Here is a 7498-nt window from a genome sequence, read left to right as displayed (position 1 = left end):
ATTTTGGGTCAAACCTGAAATTTTAGAATAATTCGCGGGTTCTAATTTTCGCGATATGGTGATCTCAATATAGATTCTAATGTGTCTGCATTTTACCGGAATTGTTCGCGGGACCTATTTTTCGCGGGATCCGGCCAACTCGTCGAAAGCCAACTCGTCGACGGCCAACCCGTCGACGGCCCCATTCGTCGAATAGGGCAATTCGTATTAGGGCAATTCGTCGAAGGGAAACTTGTCGAAAGGGAAAATTTGTCGAAAGGGCGATTCGTCGAATGCGTTGAATGACAGTCCAAGGTAAAAGTTCGTGGTTCCTTTTTATAATTTGACCTAAATTTTTATTTGTGCTTGGACTTAGGGTCAGCGCCTTTGTTAAGTCATAATATTGAAAGAAAAATTACAAGAAGGCAAAGACAGGAGAGGACCTTTAGACAAGTAGAAAAATGTGTCATCTCAGGATCGTCCCTTTGTTACCTTTTTTTATTACTTATTTTGTAATGAGCCGCCGCGAACTGTCGCCGCGAAGCCGCGTCAACTGATGGGGCCGGGTAGGCCGGGTAGGTCAACACGCGCCCCAGTGATACACGAGCGACGTAGTGACCCCGCCCCACGGCACCATGAAAGTGGCGAAAGCGGCAAGCTGTTACCTTCGACAAGAAAAAGCAGACTGGAGGTGAGATTTTTATGGAGAGAGCCAATTGTACACATTTTTTTTTTACGAAAAAGTCACAGATAGAAGACAGAACACGGATTATTACAGGGCAATATTTGCTTTTAAATATAAGAAAAAAAAATTATATATTTGGCTTTAAAAAAGCGGCGACCAGTTGGCCTCTTCGACGAGTTTTCCTTCGACGAGTTGCCCCTATGACGAATGGGCCCATTCGACGAATGGCCGCCGACGAGTTGGCCGTCGACGAGTTGGCTTTCGACGAGTTGGCCTAGACCCCATTTTTTGCGAACTGTAGGCGATTCACAAAATTCGCGAAAAGTAGGTCCTCGTGAAAATTAAGTCGTTTACAGTGTATATAAATATATATATATATATATATATATATTAGTTTTTTTAAAGCTTTACAGATTTGTTTAAGAAGAAGCCGTGAAAGTTACACTTATGCGGTTTGTGCAGGTGAGTTATGTGGCCAGGGGGGACATTATTTGGGTGGCTAATCTTTGTGATAAGTCGGCTATTTAATTAAAAATTCGTTAATTAACTTCTTAATTAGTGCAAAATAGACATATGGTTTCAATTGGAAACTCACTGAGCGTCGTCGAAAACCACTATATTAGTCCATTTTAGACCGACTTGAAGCTCCTGGGCGCGCCAAAGTTACAATTCGTGAAGCAGGTGCACAGGTATACCAGTGGCGGAAAGCGGATGATAAGATTAGGGAGTTGTCGTAGATCGTTTTTCCGCCGTCCCGCAACACCCTCCGCAACCCACTACGATACACGGAACTCTACAGCCCTCCTTTTCCTCGAAAACTTTTAAACCTGTAACTGACTGTAGCTTTGCACCTGCTTCATGAGTGGTATCTTTGGGGCGCCCCCGAGTTTCCCATGAGCTTCAAGTCGTTCTAAAAAGTGTTCATTTAGTGGTTTCTGATGACGCTCAGTAAGTTTCTAATTGGAACCATGGGTCTTTTTCACTAATTAAAAGGTTTATTAACAAATCTTAATTAATTAGCCGCACTTATCACAAAGATTAGCTACCCACATAATGTCCCCCTGGCCGCATAACTCACCCTGCGCAAACCGCATAAGTGCAACTTTCACGGCTTTTTTCACACAAATATCTAAAGCTTAAAAAAAATACCCTATATATATATATATATATATATATATATATATATATATATATATATATATACTATATATATATATATACCGTATTTTCCGGGGCTATAGTCCGCGGACTATACATGTTTAAAATTTGAAATTTCTGGCTGTGCGGACTATCTACGCGTGCGGACTATAGAGGAATTATGTTTTTCAAGATCGGTTTATTATGACGAGACGAGGACGAAATTTGTGCACGAAAGTGTATGTTAATGATGATTTATGCACATTAAAGGCTGAGCTAAAAAGCAGACGTTTGTAAATATGTGCCGTCTATGAGAAGATTTTCGTGTCGACTAAGCACCAGGTGCGGACTATGCACGGGTGCGGGCTGCACCGGGTGCGTGCTATGCACCAAGTGCGGGCTATCTAAGCAAAATCTTTTATTTTTGACCCCAAATTTCCTTCTGCGGACTATACACCGGGTGCGGACTAAAGTCCGGAAAATACGGTATATATATACGTTTACTGTACTTATAAACACAGTAAAGCTTCTGAAGATTTTATGGGGAGAACATTTCTAAAACCCACAACGGAGGCCACAGAGAGGGGACAAACACAGCTACTAAATTTTATTCAGGGCACTTAGAAGTATCCTGAATAAAATTTAGTAAAATATAAAATAAACCTTTTACACCCGTCTTCTCCACACCGCCCTCCACTTGCACATGGCCAAAAGGTTTGCTACAGTTAACACGCGACTACAAAGAGTGTCATAGGGTTCACAGGAAACAAAAAGACCTTTCTGCTAGGGGCAACTGCGTTATTCTTGGGGGGGGCCACACATCTAGTCTCACATCAATATTTGCGGCATGGCAAAAAATTAAAAATGCATTGAGGACATTAAAAAATAAAACTTTAATTTTTTTATAGTTGGGGCAGAGAAAGTCTAGAAGATTGTAACAGCATTTTCAAAAACGATGTTTTATATACAATTTTCACATAACTTGTCCATGATCGCCACACGTCGCAGTCCTCTACACCAAATGTTCCCCTCCCACTGCCGCTCTGTCATGGTTCGTTTGACTTGCCTTTGTTGTGGTACTGCACGAAATATAGTTTCCGCAATGGTCGCATGTATATATTCAGAACTGCAAAAAGAAAGCTTTACAAAGCACGACGAGTTTTAGAGCGCAGCTTTTACGCGCCCGTTTCTGGGTTGGGCGGCGTCGATGTCGGCGTTGGTGTAAAGCGCGAAACACATGTACGACGAAACCGTCCGATCCGACGTCCGACCGCGCAATACGACGGTCGGAGGCGAGGGTTTTCAACGCTCTCCGATGTTACGAAAACCCTCTTCCCCCAAGGTCATTCCGGCAGTCCGCACGTCGGATCGGAAGGTTTCGTCGTACATGTGTTTCGCGCTTAACCGCGCGCGTTGCATTATGGGACGTCACAGTTTCCCCGCTAAATTTAGCGGGCAAACTTAACCCGCTAAATATTGCGGAGGGATTTTCACTAAAGTTCCCGCTAAATTTAGCGGGAAAATATCCCCGCTAAATAAGAGGGGAGAAGGAGTGGCATACCGTCCCCTCCGTACCCTCCCCTCCTCCTCCTCAAGAGCTGCGCTCTAAGTCGGCGTCACAGGGAGTTGTAGACGTCTTTAATTTTTTTTTTTGCCCCATATATCAAACGTTTTGTTGAAAAACTGAGGCAGCACTTGACTGTCTCCTCACCCGTGGCGTCTCTAATGTTGGGAATGCTGGAGTCTTGCAGGGAAATTTTCATTAGGGCATCAACATGGGCGAAAGTCAGAGACCTTTCTGATGTAATGATCCTGTTCTAATTGATAACGTATACTCTCTATACCAGCAGTTCTCTGCCGCAGCAGACAGGACAGGAAACACGGCTTTCCTCTCGACTTGGCACGCAAGTGCCAACAGTTCTTTCTGCGAAGCAAAGTCGCCGGAATATCTTTGAGAAATCTCATATTCGCTCACCATGTCCTCTTCTCTCGTCCCGCACAAAGGGATACTTCAACGAAATTTGAAATATACCCGTCGTGTTCAAAAATAGGTTGAAGATGATCCACAGTATCCGTAAATGACAATCGCACGTTTGTATTTTTAGCCTGGTAGCAGTATTTTTTTGTTATAAACGGCCCACTCCAGCAAGCGCTTGGAGAAGGCCCAGCTTAGAGCACGTGACATCCGACGCAATCGTGACGTAGGTCGTCTCGGGACTAGCAAAGCTACGGCGAGGCTGACGTCGAGGGGATGGCCTAGTCGTTCCAGCCGCCGGAGCGGCTGCTTTTGTGCGAATTTTGAGTGACGGGTTAATCTTCTACAATCTTGTAAGGGTACAATAGCTCCTTTTGGAACACACAAAAGCGGTTCTCGAAAAACGGGAGTTCCTCCTTCCCCTCTTCTCTCGTCGTGGCCGGACACGAGACACTCACCGTCACTCGCTGTCAAGGTTCCTAGACGGGCATTACAAACGAGGCGTTAGCGACATCCACCAGGTGCTCTTTGTTAATCGTTTAAATCGTTTTAAAATTCCTTTTCGTGACTTTTTTAACAAGATATTGGTGTGTTCGATATGATATCTTTTGAACACATATAGACCTTAAAATAAGTGCCGAAATTTCGTTGTAGTATCCCTTTAAGGCGGCGGTCCCACGGCCCCAACCATATAATACCGTTGGCAGCTGTGCTAACGATCCTGTTAGTGAAAAGACGGTGAGAGTGCAGGCGAGCTGGTGGTAGCTAATCATGTCGTATTACACCTGAGACTGCGGTGGAAGAAATCGGAAGAACTTTCAGTAGAAGGAACAGACACAGAGAACGTCTCAAATTCAGCTAACTGGTTTATTTCTCAAACAGCCTTTAAGTACCAACGGAACTTTTTCCCAACCACACTCTACACATAAACTCCTTTGTTGCAGACATTTCGAACCGGATGGATACAAAAGATACAAAACAACCCACACATGAGACGAGGACTTAACAAAGGGACACTGCGGATCATCGCAGTGACCTTGAGAGAGATATGTCCCGAATTATCCTAACCGTCGCGTCAAAACGCACACACAATAAAAAAAAAATTACACACAGGTGGCCTCTAAACCATGGTTCTTCCGATTTCTTCCACCGCAGTCTCAGGTGTAATACGACATGACTAACGATCCTGTTTGCGGTGCAAATTTCGCGTCTGTGCACGCGCCACGGATTTCGTTATTTTTGCAAATAAGTCGCCAATTCATCATCACTCATTTAGTGTAGAATATGATATGCATTTTTCAAAACTTAACGTACAATAAGAAAACGAAAAGTGCAAGTTTTGATATTTTCAAAGGCATACCTCTATGCATTCCAAGTTTGTAGACTTGCAATGCATCCAAGATTGCTTTCATATTTTATTATTGAATAAAAGAAGGTCTCGCCTAGCTGTGAATGCGTGTTTTTCCTATTAGCGCACTCACATATTTTTTAATATTTATTCAAAAAGAGCCTTTTTTATGCTACTTTGAAGGGTCGTAACTTAGTTTCACGTTATAAGGCAGCCAGGACATTTAAGGGAATGCTCCTGGTAAACACAGGAACTCCGCATTAAAAATATTAGAAGTGCAACCCCAGCAGTTTTTTTGTGAACACCACTTTTCAAAGAATCCCCTTAACGCGTTCTTGGTTTTCAGGTTATCGTTCTGGCATCTGATCTATTTTTTTTTCTAAATTGTATGCTAGATGAACAGGGCTGGTTCTCTGTAAGGCTGGTTTTTGTTGTATTTATATTCGGATTTGTCTTAAAAATATTTGAAATTGTGGGTCTATTTTCAAGCTCGACTCTGTACTCAAGAAACCGGTTTCAGAGAAGAGGACAGTTATTTAAGCAACGTTTTTTTTTAGTTAGAGCTATTCTCTTTCTAATTAAAATCACTTTCTATGATTGTAATTTTTTAAAGCGTACTTATTGTCTTTATATTAAAAAGGAATTATGTTGTAACAGACGGCGCGCACTTGCGCCATCTTTTGAAGCGTGGCTGAAATTCGAGGTTGAGAAGTTCAGGAAAAGTGGCGCTGATTAGCGGGGAAAGAAACGTCACGTGACGTTACCTGACGTCACGTGACCTATACACCTAAGCGAAATTGAAGGCAAGTGAACTATATGTATATACTTTAACTCAGTTTCCCCGCTAAATTTAACGAGAAAATTCACGTGTTGTGGCCAAAACATGAATCCAGCTTCTCCACTAAATTTAGTGGGATATCGACGTAACGTCACGTGACCTACACCAGTTCAGTTACCTGCTAAATTTAGCGGAAAAATTCACGTCTTGTGACCTCGACGCCAATGCAGTTTCCCCGCTAAATAAAGCGGGGGAAATGAACATCACGTGACCTGACGTCACGTGATCTCTACAACCATACAGTTTCTCCGCTGGATTTATCGAGAAAATATACATAAAATGCGTTGTAGGACTTTGAAGGTAAAAGTCGCTGCAATTTTTCTTTTATTTATAGTTCTTATTGCTTATCTATTAATTTATTTATTTGTACTTTTTATTCGTTTCTTTGGTTATTTCTTATTTCATCGTTTGTCTTTATTTATTTATGTTATAAATATTCATTTCTATTTTTATATCTTGAATTATCTATTTATTTGTTCTACTTTCGTATAAATACCCTCAATATAATACACTAAAGAGTATTGGATTGAAGAGTATTAAAACCTAATTTTATAAAATAAAGTCGTCATACTGATACCGCTTTGTTTTTATTGAAAGGTACAGTATATTATTTTCTATATAGGCTATAACCTCTTCTCTAAGGAAAATCACCAAGATTAGCAGCATGACGGGCCCTTTATGATCGTTTCAAATTGGCCACAAAGGGCTGTATGACGTCACTTCCTACGTATAGAAAAAGCGTGCACGGTAAAAAACGGGCTCACGTGCTGATTGGGCAGACAGCTGCAGATTGTGGAGCCCGCTACGAAGTATGTCTGATAATAAACCAAGCGCGTTCGCTGCAAGTCCGCCTCAAGTGTTTTATCGGGGTGTCGCAGCAGCAGTTGATCGAATAGTGGGACAATTTATGTCTAAAATTAACGGTGGTACATGTATAAAAGAATTTTGTATATTATAGATTGCCTCTAAATCGGTCGACTCATATAGTGTTTGTTTAGATATGAGCTCTCCTTTAACTCAAGAAGCAATACTCGAGATATTTGAGATGGAACTCACTGGAACAGACAGCTACCCCGTGGAGGAAGACCTCACTTTTCAAGCCGAACATTCTCCATACTTACCTGGTGTCGGGGAATCCGTGATCCGCGAGGCGGAGCCCCCAGGGCGAGGCGCGGTCATTGCACTCCGGCCGTGTTGACCCCTGCCACTTTCTCAAACTGAGATAGATGGGACATGCAATTTTTGGTAGTGGGGGAGCAGCGTTCGCGCTATCCCCTTCCATTCAAGAATCAAAAGTGAGACCATGTTAGGTGAAAGCTATGTGTGTGCGCTAAGGCGAGCTGGTGGTAGCATGTCATATCGTTCAGGAGTGTCACTTAATGCAGGAAGTACTTTTATCCCCCTTTTATCTCATTATTTTAGGTGAAGCAACAGACGCAGAACGGAACGTTCCAAGCTCAGCTTACAGCTGAAAAAATGTGGTGCTTGTATGTTTAGAGCCTTGACAGCCTTGATTTTGGCAGCCTCCATAGGTGG

The 7498-nt window shown here is 42.4% G+C and overlaps 1 non-coding gene across 1 annotated transcript; it reads left to right on the top strand.

The window, feature by feature from the left end:
• Positions 1–7075: 7075 nt before the first annotated feature.
• Positions 7076–7240, top strand: LOC121837896. The gene has a single exon (XR_006078335.1). It is a non-coding gene; the product is annotated as a U1 spliceosomal RNA (small nuclear RNA).
• Positions 7241–7498: the final 258 nt, after the last annotated feature.

This window comes from Ixodes scapularis, unplaced genomic scaffold (genome assembly GCF_016920785.2).
Source record: "Ixodes scapularis isolate PalLabHiFi unplaced genomic scaffold, ASM1692078v2 PGA_scaffold4__175_contigs__length_147842914, whole genome shotgun sequence".
Classification (NCBI taxonomy): Eukaryota; Metazoa; Arthropoda; class Arachnida; order Ixodida; family Ixodidae; genus Ixodes; species Ixodes scapularis.
This window is presented reverse-complemented; position numbering and strand designations above follow the sequence as displayed.